The sequence below is a fragment of the Hevea brasiliensis genome, chromosome 5, assembly GCF_030052815.1.
Source record: "Hevea brasiliensis isolate MT/VB/25A 57/8 chromosome 5, ASM3005281v1, whole genome shotgun sequence".
NCBI classification, from domain to species: domain Eukaryota; kingdom Viridiplantae; phylum Streptophyta; class Magnoliopsida; order Malpighiales; family Euphorbiaceae; genus Hevea; species Hevea brasiliensis.
In genome coordinates this window covers 83,366,321-83,386,659 of record NC_079497.1, presented here as the reverse complement: position 1 = coordinate 83,386,659, position 20,339 = coordinate 83,366,321, and the positions used below count along the sequence as shown (strand labels likewise).

Sequence of the window (20,339 nt, the reverse complement as noted above, 5' to 3'; positions counted from 1 at the left end):
TGACTAGCGTATCAATCCAATCCGGTTTGGAACCTCGATAGTCATCAAGAATATCCTTAAGTACTTGAGAAGAACTAAGGATTTATTCTTGATTTATGGAGGTGGAGACTTGCAATTGGATGGTTATACTGATTCTGATTTCCAATCAGATATCGATGATAGAAAGTCTACCTCTGGATATGTGTTCATTTGTAATGGAGGTGCAGTCAGTTGGAAGAGTTCCAAACAGAGCACGACTGTAGATTTCACCATCGAGGTGAGTATATTCTCGCATCGATGTCGCAAAGGAAGCTGTTTGGATAAAAAAGTTCGTGACAGAACTTACAGTAGTTCCTTCCATTGAGTCAGCAGTTCCATTACACTGTGACAACAATGGAGTAGTCATACAGGCTAAGGAACCAAGGTCTCACCAGAAATCCAAACACATAGAAAGGCGCTACCACATTATCAGAGAAATAGTTGGGCGAGGCGATATAGCCATGCAGAAAATAGCATCAGCTGAAAATCTAGCTGATCCATTCACTAAGCCTATGTCACAGACTCAGTTAAACCGACATCTTGAGAAGATAGGTCTAAGATATTGTAATGAATGGCTCTAGTGCTAGTGGGAGATTGTTAGTAGTATGCCCTAGAGCATATCATTTAGTATGTATCTTGTACATATTTTTAATAATAAAAGGCATTTCCACTTTTCCGTTTACATAATATATTTATGTGTAATAGAAAAGGTCCATTGATATTTTGTTAGAAATATTATTCTTAAGTTGTTAGGAATATGAGTGACAATATTTCTAGCACAAAGTATCATAAATAGGTTCACAATCGAGGATACTTCATAATAAGGACATGACTTATCTAGAAAGATTGTATTCATGTTTGTTCCCAAGTTATTTATATGAGATATAAATAAGATGGAATGGTGAGTCTCATGCCATATAACAAACTTGATAGGCACTTATAAATGATAAGTAGGCCGAACCAGTGACGCTTATGACAAGCACATGGAGTTTACTCTTGTCAATGTTTTGTCATGAATCATATCAGTGCATATAATCTTTAGACCTGAGATAGCACAGTTATCTTGTATATAGGTAGTTTGAGTTTGATACTGCTTTCATACTTGTACTATGTATGGGTATATGGGCATGTGTTGGCTCCTGCTAGTTATATATGGAGGTAGGTGTTGATCAAGATGGAATCTGTTCCTCTAAGTAAATAGAGTTAAAATCCTATGTTCATTTAATTGTTCTTGATGTTTCAAGTTCTGGCCAGACAGATAGATTTATTCGTAAAAGAGTTTCGATGAGAAAATCTTTTAATCAAGAACTTGATTTAAAATAGAACATAATATTCATAGCAAATGGAGTTTGACATAAACCATGACTCCAGCTTGAGTTGGGATTTTGTAACAGAGAGATTCTAGTGCATGGTAACATATGATTATAGGTTCATTTAAGGTAAATCTTATTACTAATTGCGTGGCCATGGCATGCTATGCTAGGTGTTAACCATGGTCTATGAGGTTCATAAAATGATTTAGAGAAATCATTTATGGTAAGAAAGAGTTCTGATGATATTAAGAGTTGATATCATGTCTCATTGCCAATTAGTGATGAGCCTAGTAAGTCACACACATACACAAGTTATCACCTATTTAAATATGATTTAATTAATTAATTAAATAGTTTAATTGATTAATTAAATAGATTTGGTTTGCAATTAAATTGCAAAGTCCCTAGCATGACTTGAAACCAAATCTAGGTTGTTGGATGTGTAGTATAAATTAAATTTATATTTAAAGTGTTTAAATATGAATTTAATTGATGAGAAATTAATTAATAGAGATTAATTAATTAATTTATATTTGATATAAATTAATTAGAAGAAGAAAATAATTATTTTGGGTTAAGAACTCAAAATTAAGACACAGGCATTTTGGTCATTTCATTGTGACACGTGGCACCATGAGATGGTGACACATGGCATAACACATAAGCTTGCCAAATGTTTTTAATCATGTAAGATGATTAAAATCAAGATTAAATATAGGTTTGACACTTGGCACAATGTGATTGGGTCACTTAAACCTAGAGCTAATCAAAAGGTGACATGTGGCTAGGGTTTAATGTGTTAACCTAGCTATTTAAGTGTGGTTATGAAAAGAAAACATAACCAGCAGCCTCTCCTCTCAATTGTCACGCCACTTTGAGCCTCTCCAGCTATTTTTCTTCATCTCTCATCAATTCAAAGAGATTAGCCATCAATCTCTTGAATTAAGAACACTAGAAATTGTTTCTAGTGTCCTGTTTACATCTCTAATCTCTTAAAAGGCAGAACTTGAATTTCTAATTAATAGAAAAGGCTTTAGAAGCTGTTCAAGGGCTGCCATAGGTGTTCTTGGTGTGGACAAGCTAGAGGGACAACATCTGGTGTCCTGAAGACAAATCTCAAAGGCGCAGACACGCTGCAGCACATCAAGAGGTTAGTGTAATCGTTCTTGATTTAATCTAGGGTTCTAAAATTAATCTGATTAATTTTAAAATCTTAAATGGAAAATACAGATCCAAAAACATATTAAAAGAGTTTTAATATGTTGTTTATCATTGAAATCAAATAGATAAAAATAAATCTTGCATGGTGCATGTGACCCTAGGTGAAAATTTTTGAATTCAATGGTATAATCTTGTGTTTTTCACGCTTCCGTTCCTTCAGGTTAACACCTAGCATAGCATGCCATGGCCACCCAATTAGTAATAAGGTTTACCTTATATGAACCTATAATCATATGTTACCATGCACTAGAATCTCTCTGTTACAAAATCCCAACTCAAGCTGGAGTCATGGTTTATGTCAAACTCCATTTGGTATGAATATTATGTTCTATTTTAATTCCAGTTCTTGATTAAAAAGATTTTTCTCATCAGAAACTCTTTTTTGAATAAATCTATCTGTCCTGGCCAGGAACTTGAAACATCAAGAACAATTAAATGAACATAGGATTTTATCTCTATTTACTTAGAGGAATAGATTCCATCTTGATCAACACCTACCTCCATATATAACTAGCAGGAGCCAACACATGCCCATATACCCATACATAGTACAAGTATGAAAGCAGTATCAAACTCAAACTACCTATATACAAGATAACTGTGCTATCTCAGGTCTAAAGATTATATGCACTGATATGATTTATGACAAAACATTGACACGAGTAAACTCCATGTGCTTGTCATAAGTGTCACTGGTTCGGCCTACTTATCATTTATAAGTGCCTATCATGTTTGTTATATGGCATGAGACTCACCATTTCATCTTATTTATATCTCATATAAATAACTTGGGAACAAACATGAATACAATCTTTCTGGATAAGTCATGTCCTTATTATTAAGTATCCTCGATTGTGAACCTATTTATGATACTTCGTGCTAGAAATATTGTCACTTATATTCTTAACAACTTAAGAATAATATTTCTAACAAAATATCAATGGACCTTTTCTATTACACATAAATATATTATGTAAACGGAAAAGTGGAAATGCCTTTTATTAATAAAATTATGTACAAGATACATACTAAATGATATGCTCTAGGGCATACTACTAACAATCTCCCACTAGCACTAGAGTCATTCATTACAATATTTTAGACCCATCTTCTCAAGATGTCAGTCTAACTGAGCTTGTGACAAAGGCTTAGTGAATGGATCAGCTGGTTTTTAGCTGATGTTATATTTTCTGCATGGCTATATCGCCTTGCCCAACTATATCCCTGATAATATGGTAGTGCCTTTCTATGTGTTTGGATTTTAGTGAGACCTTAGTTCCTTAGTCTGTATGACTGCTCCATTATTGTCACAGTGTAGTGGAACTGCTGACTCAATAGAAGGAACTACTGTAAGTTCTGTCACGAACTTCTTTATCCAAACAGCTTCTTTTGCAAAGATTCGATGCAAAGAATATACTCGACCTCATTAGTGGAATCTGCAATGTGCTCGCTTGGAACTCTTCCAACTGACTGCACCTCCATTACAAATGAACACATATCCAGAGGTAGACTTTCTATCATCGATATCTGATTGGAAATCAGAATCAGTATAACCATCTAATTGCAAGTCTCCACCTCTATAAATCAAGAATAAATCCTTAGTTCTTCTCAAGTACTTAAGAATATTCTTGACAGTTATCGATGTTCCAAACACGATTGGATTGATACCGCTAGTCAAACTAACAAAGATATGCGATATCTGGCCTAGTACACAACATTGCATACATTAAACTTCCAATAGCCGAGCATATGGAATCCCTGACATCTTATCTCTTTCTTCGGGTGCATTTGGAGACATCTCTTTAGAAAGATGGATACCATGTCTCACTGGTAACAATCCTCTCTTGGAATCAAGCATGTTAAACCTCTTTAACACCTTTTCCAAGTATAGACTTTGGGATAAACCTATTATTCTTTTCACTCTATCTCTATAGATGCAAATCCCAAGAATATAGGTTGCCTCCCCTAAGTCTTTCATGGAGAATGTATTTGACAACCATACCTTTATAGTTGTCAACATACCTGTTTCATTACCTATCAACAGTATGTCATCCACATATAAGACAAGGAAAGTGATAGCACTGTCACTAACCTTCTTATATACACATGGCTCATCCTCATTTTTTATAAAACCAAAGGATTTAATGGCTTTATCAAAACGGATGTTCCAACTCCTCGAAGCTTGTTTCAACCCATAAATGGATCGCTTTAGCTTGCATACCTTGGAACCATCTTGGGATTCAAATCCCTAGGTTGTTCCATGAAAATGTTTTCTTCAATGTATCCATTGAGAAAAGTCGCTTTGACATCCATCCGCCAAATCTCATAATCATAGTATGCACTATTGCTAATAAAATCCTAATTAATTTAAGCACGGCAACAAAGTAGAAAGTCTCCTCAGAGTCTAGTCCGTGCCTTGGGCGACACCCGGTCGCTACTAGCCTTGCCTTATAGGTCTCTACTGTCCATCGTAACCAATTTTCTTCTTGAAAACCCATTTGTTCCCTATAGGTACAATACCTTCAAAGTGTCAACAAGATCCCAAACTTGATTCTTATACATGGAATCAATCTCGGATTTCATAGCATCAATCCATTTTAAAGAGTCTATATCTGATATAGCTTCTTCATAGGTAAGTGGATCATCTCAATGATCTACTTCTTCATGAGTATACAACTCTTGTTCTTCTTCATGAAGAAAACCATATCTCACCGTGGGTGAGATACCTCGTTGTTCTACGAGGAACAGCTGTAGATGTTTCATCAATAGGTATAGGTTGACTAGATGGATTTATATCCATCTGATCTGTTGGTTGGTCAGAATTCTTCAATTCTAACTCTATTTGCCTTCCTTTGCCTCCTTCTTAAACAAACTGTTGTTCAAGAAATGTGGCATCTCTACTTATCACAACCTTTTGTGAAGTAGGCAAATAAAAATAATATCCAAAACTATCTTTTGGATATCTAACAAATCGACCTTTTACGATCGGTCTCCAATTTATCGGTGTTCACTTTTGATATAAGTGGACAACCCCAAATCTTAACATGCTTTAGACTTGGTTTTCTTCCATGCCATATCTCATAAGGTGTGGAAAAGCGATTTTGATGGAATCCTATTGAATATACAAAGTCGATTCTAATGCAAATCCCCAAAAGAAGATTGGCATATCAAGAGAGCTCATCATACTACGTACCATATCCAATAGGGTACGATTTCTCCTTCAGATACACCATTCGGTTGTGGCGTTCTGGAGGAGTCACCTGAAAACAATGCCATGCTCTCTCAAGTATTCATCAAATTCAGTACTCAAATATTCACCTCCACGATCTGATCGAAGAGCTTTAATACTCTTTCCTGTTTGATTTTCTACTTCAGATTTAAATTCCTTAAACTTTTCAAAGGATTCATATTTGTATTTCATCAAATACAAATACCCAAACCTTGATTTATCATCAGTAAAGGTAATAAAATAATGAAAGCCCCCTCTAGCCATTTCTTTAAACGGACCACATACATCACTATGTATTAGCTCCAAAACATTTTCAGCTCTTAGCCCCTGTCCAACAAAGGGTGATCTAGTCGTTTTGCCTTGAAGGCAAGATTCATAAGTTGGAGTAGGCTCAGAGCCCAATGAGGATAGAATCCCCATTTTCTCCAATTTTGTAATCCTATCTTCTGCAACATGACATAACCTTAAGTGCCAAATATATTTTGAACTTGAGTTGGTTTTCACCACGGCATTGCATTCATTTAGATTGCTATACTCGGCGGTGGAAACACTTTCTTCTTGGCAATGGAAACACTTTCCTGGCGATGGAAACACTTTCCTTTGCCTTCATCGCCTTTAGTCTTCCTTTTCTGTTTAGCTATTTTCTTAGAAGGACCAGAATGAGGTTTCTTTCTTATTGCCCTTCTTCTTGTTGGACTTTCCAGCAGAAGAAGATGCAACCAAAGCTACCTCTTTTCCTTTATTGCTTGGCATATTCTTTTGGGCAATAACCAGCATGTTGAGTAAACCAGCTAAGGTGCATTCCTGTTTAGTCATATGGAAATTTGTCATAAAATTCCCAAAAGACTCAGGAAGGGACTGAAGGATCAAATCCGTTTGTAGTTGGAAATCCATGTTGAAGTCAAGATGTTCCAACTGCTCAATCAGCCGAATCATCTTGTGGACATGATCCCCAACATTCTGTCCCTCAGACATCCTCATACGGAATAGCTGTCTAGATATCTCATACATAGCATTCCTGCTGTGCTCACCATACAACTCTTATAGGTGAAGGAGGATCTCACTCGCACTCTGCATGTTCTCATGTTGCTTCTGCAACTCATTACTCATGGAAGCAAGCATGTAACACTTAGCTCTCATATCATGCTCCTTCCACTTGTCCAAAGTTTCATGTTCCTCTTGTGTGGCCTCTGGAGGTAAGGGACCAGGAACATTTGAATCTAGAACATATCCTATATGTTCAAGGTTTAGACAAGTTTCAAATTTCTTAGCCAATCGCATGATTAGGTCCTGTCAACCTGTTGTGATCAAGTATGCTTGCAAGGATATTGGATGGTGGTGGTTGTTTTGTGCTCATTTTTATCAGAAAATTAACTGCAGAAAATAACCAGATTAATTAGTAAATGTATCATGTAATTAACCAAAATGATTATGGTCTTTTAATCAAATTGGTCCTCCCACTAACTTAGCGAATCCTACACTTCCAGAGTAGAAAACGGAAATCCTAGTTGGATGGATTTCTAGTGGGTGATTGAATTCTTATAATTCTATTGATCATCCTCAGGTACATCCATTATTAGAATTACAATAAACTATAAGTGAGCAACTCCTTGCCCATCACATCTCATGTGAGGTTCAATCCTTTACCTAGCCCCTAATGCTCAAAATCTCAGGTACATCCATTATTGACTTATCTTGCATTAGTTAAGTTGATCCCATTGAGTCAGTAATTATGCAAATAATTTTAATGTCCTCAGGTACATCCAATATTGGCCACCAAACCATTTACATATTTACAACATCTCATGCTTAACAATTATTCTTAAGAAAATCTCTTAAATTAATTGCATCTCATGCAACTATTTAAAATTTCTTAAAATAATTACCCCAATGGAGGGCTTAAGTTATAATTACTTTAATTATAGCATTTCCAACTTAATCATTTGTTTGGAAGATTTTATAGCCATCCTTATTACTATTATGGTCTCACTTTGCACATTATCCATTTAGCATGCATATATCATATAATTGCATACATTCCCATACATCTCATGCATTCATGGGTAAGCAGTAAATATGGTATGATCATGGACTTTCTAAGGGATTCAATTCTGAGCCACCAAGAATTGAATCAGGGCATTCCTAGGTGCATTTCATTCATTCATTTTACAAGAGTTGCTGAAGGAGTACATAATCAACACTTGATATTGAATTCCTCCCACTGGTCCCACCAATGCTCTTGACCTCCTTGAACTTCTTGCAATCCAATATTACATAGTAATCATTGGCATACCAAGGCGAATTTACAAGAACTTAAATAAATGAAATTACAACCCAAAAATATTACAAACTTAATAATACATGCCCAAAATAAATTAAAATAAATTAATTAATTTACAATCCCAAAGAAACATAAAAGAAATAAATCCAATCACATTGGTCTTTTATAGTCCATGATCATCCATCATGCATATCACTATTTAACAATTAAATAAAACATACATACTTAAATTAAATTGAATATCTCATATTCAACTTAAAAATCCAGATTTGAATATGATTCAAATAAATTTAAAAATTCAGATTTGAATCTCATTCAAACAAATTTAAAAATTCAGATTTGAATCACATTCAAACAACTTCAAAAATTCAGATTTGAATCACATTCAAACATTTTTTAAAAAATCAGATTTGAATCACATTCAAATATTTTTTTAAAAAATCAGATCTGAATTTTATTGAATCAATTTTAAAAATCAGATTTAAATATGATTCAAACAACTTTAAAAATTCAGATTTGAATCACATTCAAACAACTTTTAAAATTCAGATTTGAATCACATTCAAACAATTTTTAAAATTCTGATTTGAATCATAATTTAATTGTGTGGTTAAAACTACTAATTAAACACTTTAATTAGTCAAAGAATAGGCCTTAGATCATACAACAATTGCTGAATTAAAAGCCAAACCTTGAACCACCCATGGAACCAATGTTGCCGCCACCAATGGTGGCTTCACCATATGTTCCGCCACACCTCTTGATCCAACCAGCAATGAATCAATCATCTCATGATCAAATCACACAATTAAATCATATAATCAACAATCTAAATGGCAAATATAGTGGCTCTGATACCAATTGAAGGAACGGCGTGAAAACACAAGATTATACCATTGAATTCAAAAAATTTCCTAGGGTCACATGCACCATGCAAGATTTATTTTTATCTATTTGATTTCAATGATAAACAACATATTAAAACTCTTTTAATATGTTTTTGGATCTGTATTTGCCATTTAAGATTTTAAAATTAATCAGATTAATTTTAGAACCCTAGATTAAATCAAGATCGATTACACTAACCTCTTGATGCACTGCAGCGTGTCTGCGCCTTTGAGATTCGTCTTCAGGACACCAAATGTTGTCCCTCTAGCTTGTCCACACCAAGAACACCTATGGAAGCCCTTGAACAGCCTCTAAAGCTTTTTCTATTAATTAGAAATTCAAGTTCTGCCTTTTAAGAGATTAAAGATGTAAACAGGACACTAGAAACAATTTCTAGTGTTCTTAATTCAAGAGATTGATGGCTAATCTCTTTGAATTGATGAGAGATGAAGAGAAATAGCTGGAGAGGCTCAAAGTGGCGTGAAAAATGAGAGGAGAGGCTGTTGGTTATTTTTTCTTTTCATAACCACACTTAAATAGCTAGGTTAACACATTAAACCCTAGCCACATGTCACCTTTTGATTAGCTCTAGGTTTAAGTGACCCAATCACATTGTGCCAAGTGTCAAACCTATATTTAATCTTGATTTTAATCATCTTACATGATTAAAAAAACATTTGCAAGCTTATGTGTAATCCCATGTGTCACCATCTCATGGTGCCACGTGTCACAATCGTGAAATGACCAAAATGCCCCTGTGTCTTAATTTTGAGTTCTTAACCCAAAATAATTATTTTCTTCTTCTAATTAATTTATATCAAATATAAATTAATTAATTAATCTCTATTAATTAATTTCTCATCAATTAAATTCATATTTAAACACTTTAAATATAAATTTAATTTATACTACACATCCAATAATCTAGATTTGGTTTCAAGTCATGCTAGGAACTTTGCAATTTAATTGCAAACCAAACCTATTTAATTAATCAATTAAACTCTTTAATTAATTAATTAAATCATATTTAAATATGTGATAACTTGTGTATGTGTGTGACTTACTAGGCTCATCACTAATTGGCAATGAGACATGATATCAACTCTTAATATCATCAGAACTCTTTCTTACCATAAATGATTTCTCTAAATCATTTTATGAACCTCATAGACCATGGTTAACACCTAGCATAGCATGCCATGGCCACCCAATTAGTAATAAGGTTTACCTTATATGAACCTATAATCATATGTTACCATGCACTAGAATCTCTCTGTTACAAAATCCCAACTCAAGCTGGAGTCATGGTTTATGTCAAACTCCATTTGCTATGAATATTATGTTCTCTTTTAATTCCAGTTCTTGATTAAAAAGATTTTTCTTATCAGAAACTATTTTTTGAATAAATCTATCTGTCCTGGCCAGGAACTTGAAACATCAAGAACAATTAAATGAAAATAGGATTTTATCTCTATTTACTTAGAGGAACAGATTCCATCTTGATCAACACCTACCTCCATATATAACTAGCAGGAGCCAACACATGCCCATATACCCATACATAGTACAAGTATGAAAGCAGTATCAAACTCAAACTACCTATATACAAGATAACGTGCTATCTCAGGTCTAAAGATTATATGCACTGATATGATTTATGACAAAACATTGACAAGAGTAAACTCCATGTGCTTGTCATAAGTGTCACTAGTTCGGCCTACTTATCATTTATAAGTGCCTATCATGTTTGTTATATGGCATGAGACTCACCATTTCATCTTATTTATATCTCATATAAATAACTTGGGAACAAACATGAATACAATCTTTCTGGATAAGTCATGTCCTTATTATGAAGTATCCTCGATTGTGAACCTATTTATGATACTTCGTGCTAGAAATATTGTCACTCATATTCTTAACAACTTAAGAATAATATTTCTAACAAAATATCAATGGACCTTTTCTATTACACATAAATATATTATGTAAACGGAAAAGTGGAAATGCCTTTTATTAATAAAATTATGTACAAGATACATACTAAATGATATGCTCTAGGGCATACTACTAACACTCCATTGTCTTCTCAACAAATGAGAGAGACGGGTAATAACCTAGTCAAGAATCTATAGTGAGATATAAAACAATATCAGAATCCTTTTAGTGAGCATAAATCACAATACAATTCGATTCAAAGTCAATTCTGATATCTAATAATTTTTATGCTCCTTACAACTCAAATCATAAATTTGCATTTTTCCATGCAAATTATCCATCGCAATTGAAAACATGTTCTATCACAATTTTCCAAAACATAATTTATTCAATCTACAACAATGCTTAATACTTGTGGAAATACCATTTCACAAAGCTAAATTCATACATACTATAACAATTTCAATAATCATTGAATTAAAACCAATGCTTGTTAAACATAATACATAAGAAAAATATGTCGTTTAATCATATGTAATATTCAGAACAAAATCAGTTAAAACTAGTTTTGCACAAACCTGATTTGAGTCGCTCCTAGGCCTTGACTCAATGTTCTTTATGCTTTTCAATATCCTTATCAACTGAAACACATAATTTAAAGTGTTTCAATACTCAAAGAATTTGTTTCTAACCATAAAATCCAATATCTAAATTTTCTTGGTACTATTCCTTTCAATTCATTTCATTAGTCAACTTATAATGTTGACCCTTGATGTACTCTAAGTGAGTTAATTCTAATGTTACCAATATATCACATTTTATAGCCCTTTAGTGTTGGTATATGTTACTAATTTCATTTCCAAGTGTATTGCATTTTATTGCAATTTACCTGATTTCAGTGTACTATTTTGACCTAGCCGGACGACCTAGTTTCCTCGATTTTCGGGTTTTGGTCCAAACTACAAACTTGTAGGTCTATGTCTTATTTCATGCGGGGCAAAATTTCAGGTCATTATGAGTTGTGTTGACCAAGATATGGTCAATTTACCAATGCTGGACAGAATGCACTAAAATGGGACGCTTAGGTCATTTTTAGGTCATTTTCACTTCGGCCAGTTTTGATATCCGTACTTGTGCAAGCTATTTGGCTTGGTTCTGGCCATTTATGGGCTTTGGTATCTTCACAAGAATTGTAGATATATGTCTAAACTATTTATGGTAAAAATTTCAGGTCATTTGGACCTATTTTGAGTGAGTTATGGCTAAAACACTAACTGCTGCCCAAATGGTCAATTTTCAGGCTTTCAAGTCACTAATCCAGATTTGGTCATTTTTCAAGTCACCTTCTAGACAGAATTTAGGTAAGCTTCCTTCATGAAAGTTAGCACATTTTGTGCTTAGTTTCACCTCCAATTGGTCTCATACCAATTGGAGTCACACACTTAAGGTTCTAAGCTAAAATGTACACTACCCTATTACACATTGTTCATCACTTACCAATTACACATTCTATACTTACCAAGTTAACCTTTCATGCCAATTCTGATTTGGTACCATACCATTAGCACACATTACATCACATTTTGGTCATTTTGGGTAGCTTGTAACCATTCTCAATGTACAGATTATAACTCAGAATTTTCAAAGTCCAATTGCAATAATTTAACCACATGACATACCTCATTTACATGTCTAAATCCAAACAATTATACACATACACATGCTATCACCATAAGCACCATAATTCAACAATATTTCATGAACTTAAACACTTCAATCTTCTTCATGAGGCTACCACAAGTTTACACATACCCATCAACTTCCATTTTCACTTTTCAAGCTTACAAATCAAACTTTACATAAGGAATTCAATTTCAATACAATTAAACATTTAAATCAACATCCAAACAACCATTTACATGCAAGGACAAGCTGTTCATAGCGAGGTTTCATGGCTGCCAAAATGCTCCATCACCAATAATTCATCAAACCTCAAATTTCTTCCATAATTCAACTCACCCAAAGCTCAAAACAAGATCTAATAAAATAAAATGGGGAGATTAAGCACTAACCTCAACTTGAGCTTCACAAATCCATGGAATTTCCTCTTTTTTTTACTGCCCACATACTGCCCATGGTGTGAGGACCACTTTTAATAAAGGGAGTTTGAAGAAATATGGCTTGAATTATGGTAGATTTGAGCTTATGCATGAATGGCCATGGAGGAAGCTTGAAGGAAAATCAGATTCGGCAAAGAAAGAATGAAGAAGAAGATGAATCTTTTAGTGGAAAAATCTGTCCTAGTGGTCCTTATATACTCCACTAATGCCCCATTAATCACAATTAAAAATTTGATTAATTTAAGATTTCCTTTAATTACAATTATGCCCTCCAATTCCTTTAAATTGCATGTTATTTTGAATTTCATTTTTCATTAAATTTTCAAAATATAATACCACTTATTTTTTATGGACATTTAGGTCAAAAGTCAACTCTATGTGTCAAATGGCCAAAATGCCCCTCTTCGGGTCAAATTCAGACTTTTTTGGTAACACCGATTTAATCCTTGTCCCGCCGATTTTATTAAATTTTCGTTTTTATTTGTACTGACTTACTAATTTTTCTTTGACATTTCCAAAGTCAATTATACCTCAGTAGACCTTTAATTATGTCCCGAAAATATTTTCCCAGGTTTCCTACAGTCCAGGGCTAGTCAACGGTCATCGCCGTAACTTCCCAATGCGGTCACCCATCGCTATGGGTTCAGCTCATTTAACTTAGTCACATTTTATCTCTTTTATTTTTCCTTAATTTTTCTTATCACATTTTTCATTATTTTATACTTCCTCACTGTCATTACAATGTAGTTCCAGACATTCCGACTTTCCGAGGTAGATATTAGCTGTTGGGACAGTAAGACGTATGGACTACGAAATTTAGGATGTTACATACAATGTTATTTATAAGTTACAAGATTAGTGCACGCCCTAGGGCACACATAACTAACAATCTCCCACTTGGCCTAGAGCCATTCACTACAGTATCTAAGACCCATATTCTCAAGATGTTTGTCTAACTGTTGCTATGCCATGGCCTTGGTCAGTGGAGCAGCCGGGTTATTAGCCAAAGCTATTTTTTGCGTGGCGATGTTGCCTCTTCCAACTATCTCTCTGATAATATGAAATCGTCACTCTATGTGTTTGGATCACTGGTGAGACCTAGACTCCTTTGCCTGAGTAATGGCTCTATTGTTGTCACAGTAGCGAGCAACTGCTGACTCAACGGAAGGAACCACTTCCAGTTCTGAAATGAACTTATTGATCCAAAAAGCGTCTTTTGCAGCATCACATGCAGCAACATACTCGGCATCAGTCATGGAGTCTGCTGTAGTTGTCTATTTGGAACTCTTCCAACAAATAGCGCCTCCATTACACAAAAATACAAACCCTGAGATAGACTTTTCATCATCAATATCTGGTTGAAAATCAGAATATGTAAATCCTTCTAGTTGAAGTTCACCTCCTCCATATATCAAGAATAAATCCTTACTCCTTCTCAAGTATTTAAGGATATTCTTGACAGCTATCCAGTGTTCCAAACCTGGATTGGATTGAAACCTGCTAGTCACACTAACAGCGTAGGCAATATTAGGCCTAGTACACAGCATGGCATACATTAGGCTTCCTATAGTTGAAACATAAGGAACCTTGGCCATCTTTTCCCTTTCTTTAGGAGTCTTGGGATACTGTTCCTTAGAAAGGTGAATCCCATGCTGATAAGTGCATAATTTATTAATTTTACTTCCATTACATTTAGTGTTTCTAAGGTATCTTTATGCCTAATTTAGTTGATTAAAATATAATTATCTATTAGGCACATGTTTAGAGAGTTGTTGGAATAATTGTGTTAAATGGAGAAATTTTTAGCATTTGCATTAATTTTACTCTTTCTGTAATTTTTCAAGGTTTTGGTGAAGTTCCAGAGCATAGAAGTGTGGAAGGAAGCTTGAAAAGGGCAAAGGATTGAGATGTGTTGTTGATATAAAGTACATGGGTCATGTAAGCACAACCACAGACCTGTGTAACATTTTGCCAGAAGAAATCTAGAGAACTGAGGAAGAAACAAAGTACACGGGCTGTGTAACTTGATCCGTGTAAATCCTAGAGACCCGTGTAACGTTCTGTGCCAATACAAAACATACCCACTCAGCTCCAATAAGTTACACGACCCTGGGCCATGTAGTGATACATGAGCTGTGTATCCATCAACAATTTATTTCTTGATTTTGCTCAAGTTGCTATTTTTAATAGCGAGAAAGACTCTTAAACCTAACCCCAGGCCATTTATTATATATAGAAGAGGCAGCAGCTAAAAAAAAGAACATTGAGCAGCCTCTCAAAAAGAAGAGAATTAGACTTTCGTTCTCCATTCACATTCTAGATTTCTTCAATTTTCTTCTTTAATTTTTTGTAAGCCATGAACATGAGTGGCTAAGTTTTTAATTCAGTTCAAGGGATTCTAGTTCTTATGCGTGATTTGTGAGACTAGGTTCTTAATTTAATTTATGTCTTTTTGAATATCTATTGTTTTTTGATTTCATTATTTTTTATCTATTGAATGATTTGCTAAAAAGGCCTATTAGTTAATTGTTTAATGTGATCAATTGCTAGTTCATCTTCATAATCCATAATTATTGTGTAAGATTGAACATGAGTAGCAATTAGGTTTTATTGATTATGATCACAGTTTTCAATAATAACCTAAGGAAACAATAGAGTGAATTAAATGATTTATGCTTCATAAATTATTGTTCAGCTTAACTACTTTCTATTCTTAAAGCAGTTATTAATTTGATGAGGATTGCTTAATACCAATTCAGTTAATAATTAGAGTCAACAATAGTACTGGGCTCGAATTGATGAGTATAGGAAAGTTAGGGATTTTACCTCGCTGTTTGGTAAATCTACGTTAAGTATTCAATAAGAGATAATTGTATTTCTTTTATCTATGATCAAATCAATGCATTGGAATGCAAATTACCTTGGACTGAAGTTTGTTTAATTTAAGAGTTTCATATTTAATTTTAGTTCTTAATTTCTGATTTTTGATTTCTTATTTGGATTGTAAATTAAACCCCCCCCCAACCTTTATTTCTTTTTCCATTACACAAGCGCACGAAATTTAATAATTCAGTCTCTAAGGTTCAACCTGGATTTACCACTTACTGCAAAAAAACATTTCATAATTGATAATTTTAGTTAATTTAATTTCTAGTGGATTTGACAGCCATCAAGAATTTTAGCGTCGTTGCCAGGGATTGAAATTTATTGGATTTCATGTTTTTAGTGTTAGGATATTCTGTTATTAATTTTGTTTGTGAGCTGTTGCTATTTTTAGGTTTTTGAAAAAAAAAATTACAGTGTTACTATTTATTAAGAATTTTGGTTGAATTAGGAGGGTGGCCCATAACTATTTTGAAGGAAATGACGTTCTGATCAAGACTAATAAAATCCATAGGATTCCTTGGCCCCACCCTGTTGAGGCCAAATTCCATCATTTTCTAGGGTTTTGAGACATTTTTTGTTTTTACTTTGAATTCTTTTAGTATATGACAAGAATTTCTCAATCTGGTGGGTTGATCTTTGATCCAGAAGTAGTGAAAACAGCTAAACAGTTGAAAAAATTGGCTAAGCAGGCTAAGCAGATTCCGAGTACATCTGAAGGAGTCCAATCTCCAAGAGAGTTAATTTTGGATTCGAATTTGGATTCAAATTCCAAAAATGAAACCATGGCTGCTAGGACTTTGAAAGAGTTGGCTGCTCCTGATCTAACCAACAGCCTTTGTGTATTCAATACCCTGCTTTAAATGTTGCTTTTGAGTTAAAATCTAGACTAATCCATTTATTGCCTAAGTTTCATGGTCTTGTAAGTGAGGATCCACATAAGCATTTAAAAGAATTTCATGTTGTGTGTTCCAACATGAAACCTCAAGGAGTTTCAAAGGATCAAATCAAGCTTCGAGCTTTCCCTTTCTCACTAAAAGGCACAGCTAAGGATTGGTTGTATTACCTTCCTTCTGGATCTATCAACTCATGGAATGGGATGAACCATATATTTCTGGAGAAGTATTTTCCTGCTTCCCGTGCTACTAATATAAGAAAAGAAATTTGTGGCATCCGACAGTATAATGGAGAGAGTTTGTATGAGTATTGGGAATGATTTAAGAAACTGTGTGCAAGCTGTCTCCATCATCAAATAAGTGAGCAGCTTCTGATTCAGTATTTCTATGAGGGATTTCTACCAATGGACCGCAGTATAATAGATGCTACTAGTGAAGGAGCTTTGATTGACAAGACACCAGAAGAGGCAAGGATGCTGATTGCTAACATGGAAGCAAATTCTCAGTAGTTTGGAATGAGAATGGATCACACACCTATGAAGGTTAATGAGGTAAGTACATCTAACCTTGAGAAATAAATTTCTAATTTAACTTCTTTGGTGAGGCAGTTGGCTGTAGGGAACATGCAAACTGTTAAGGTATGTGGAATTTATTCGGGTTCAAGTCATGCTACTGATGTGTCCTGCGTTATAAGAGGATGAATTAATGCAACATGCTAATGCAGTAGGACATTATGGACAGCCACGACGCAAGTATGATCCCTTTTCAAGTACTTATAATCCAGGATGGCGAGATCATCCCAATTTGAGTTATGGGAATCAACCTATGCAAAACTGATACCAGCAGCAGAGACAAGTGAATCAACCACCTCCACCTCCACCACCCTCAAATGTAGGTATGTCACTTGATGAAATTGTTAAGGCTTTGGCTAACAATACACAATAGTTTCAATAGGAGACTAGAAATAGCATGCAAAATATAGAGAGGTAGATTGGTCAGTTAGCCTCATCTGTGAGTAAGCTTGAAGCTCAAGGTTCAGGAAAGCTTCCATCCCAAATAGTCATGAACCCCAGAGAAAATGCGAGTGCTATAGTGTTGCAGAGTGGGAAAGAAGTTGATAACTAGACTCCACATGAGCCAACGAAAAAGAAGAAGCAAGGAGCAAAAGAGTCTAAAGTTCCTGAAGTTGAGGTAAATACTGAACCTAAACTGAATAAGGTTAATAATTCTATTCTTCCTCCATTCCCATGCAGGTTGGCTAAGACTAAGAAAAAAGAACAAGAGAAAGAAATTTTGGAGACTTTCAAAAAGGTAAAGGTTAGTATACCTTTACTTGATGCGATCAAACAAGTTCCTAAGTATGCTAAATTCCTTAAGGAACTATGCACTATAAAGCACAAGTTGAGGAATAATGAGAAGATTAGTGTGGGGGAAAATGTGTTGGCATTAATTCAACAAAAATTACCCCCTAAGTGTAAGGATCCAGGTTCATTTTCTATTCCCTGCAGAATAGGTGATTCTAAATTTGAACTTGCAATGGCAGATTTAGGAGCATCTATTAATGTTATGTCAAATTCAGTTTTTCAAACTTTAAATTTAGGTCCTTTGAAAGAAACCAGTGTCATTATTCAGTTAGTTGATCATTCTAATGCTTACCCATTGGGAGTAATTGAGGATGTGTTGGTGCAAGTTGGAGAATTGATTTTTCATGTAGATTTTTACATTTTGGATATGGAGAATAGTGTTCCCACATCAAATTCAGCTTTGATTTTGTTTGGAAGACCTTTCCTAAAAACTGCCAAGACAAAAATTAATGTGGATGATGGTACCTTAACTATGGAGTTTGATGGAGAGACTGTCAAATTTAATATCTTTGATGCCATGAAGCATCCTGCTGATGACCATTCTATTTTTTCTATTGATGTTGTTGATTCATTTGTGCAGGATGTTTTTGAGTTAAGCATGGAGCATGAGTTAGAAGTGGTGATTAGTCAAGGAATTCAAGAAATCAATATCAATCCACCACTAAGTGTAGAGGTTTAAGATACAGTAATGGCATTGCAGTCATTACCTCCTATTCCAAAAAGGTATGGAGTATCAAAGATTGAATTACCTGTATCTCACATAAAATTATTACCATATGTAGTGCAGGCACCATTACTTGAACTCAAGCCTTTACCTAAGCATTTGAAGTATGTTTACTTGGGAGACAATGAGACACTTCTAGTTATCATCTCAAGTAATTTAACAAAGATTCAAAAAGATAGATTGATTAGAGTTCTGAGAATACACAAGGAAGTAATTGGATGGACAATAGCTGACATCAAAGGTATAAGTCCATCAGTGTGCATGCACAAGATTTTACTGGAGGATGAGGCTAAACCAAGTAAAGAAGCTCAAAGGAGATTGAACCCACAGATGATGGAGGTTGTGAAGAAGGAGATTTTAAAGCTACTGGATGCAGAAGTTATTTACCCAATTTCAGATAGCAAATGGGTAAGTCCAATCCAAGTAGTGCCAAAAAAAATCATGAGTCACTGTGGTAGCAAATCCATATAATGAACTTGTTCCAATAAGGATTCAGAGTGGATGGCGAATGTGCATAGACTACCACAAGCTGAATTCAACAACAAGGAAGGACCACTTCCCACTACCATTCATTGATCAGATGCTTGAGCAGTTAGCAAGTAAATCTTATTTCTGTTTTCTCGATGGCTTTTCTGGATATAATCAAATTGTGATTGCACCGGAGGATCAAGAGAATACTACCTTCACTTGCCTTTTTGCAACTTTTGCTTTTAAAAGGATGCCCTTCGGGCTTTGTAATGCACCTGTCACATTTCAGAAATGCATGATGAGCATATTTTCAGATTATATTGATACTTGATTGAGGTGTTCATGGATGATTTTACTGTGTATGGTGATTCATTTGATGCATGTTTACATCATTTAACTTCTGTTCTTGAGAGATGCATTGAGAAAAATCTTGTTTTGAATTATGAGAAGTGTCATTTTATGGTGGAACAGGGGATTGTTTTGGGTCATGTTGTCTCTAATAGGGGTATTGAGGTGGATAATTCTAAAATTGATTTAATTGTGAACTTACCCTACCCCACAACTGTGAGGGAAGTACGCTCTTTTCTTGTTCATGCAGGTTTCTATCGCAGGTTCATTAAGGATTTCTCTAAGATAGCATTGCCTTTGTCTAGACTCTTACGAAAAGATGTTCCTTTTGAGTTCAGTGAGGAGTGCAAGGAGGCTTTTGACAAATTAAAATCTGCATTGACATCACCCCCTATTATCCAGGCTCCTGATTGGAATATACCATTTGATATTATGTGTGACGCGAGTAATTATGCAGTGGGAGCAGTTTTAGGGCATCATGTTGGGAAGCTCTTTCATGTGATTTACTATGCATCCAGAACACTCAATTAAGCTCAGCGTAATTATTCTATGACCAAAAAAGAGTTTTTGGCTATAGTTTTTCTTTAGATAAATTTTGATCGTATTTGCTTGGTTCTAAAATAATTATCTTCTCTGATCATGTAGTGT

At 34.6% G+C, this 20,339-nt stretch overlaps 1 non-coding gene across 1 annotated transcript; it reads right to left on the bottom strand.

Moving 5' to 3' along the window:
* Positions 1 to 17,038: 17,038 nt before the first annotated feature.
* LOC131180368 (small nucleolar RNA R71) lies at positions 17,039 to 17,145 on the bottom strand. The gene has a single exon (XR_009149144.1). It is a non-coding gene; the product is annotated as a small nucleolar RNA R71 (small nucleolar RNA).
* Between the last annotated feature and the right edge of the window lie 3,194 nt (positions 17,146 to 20,339).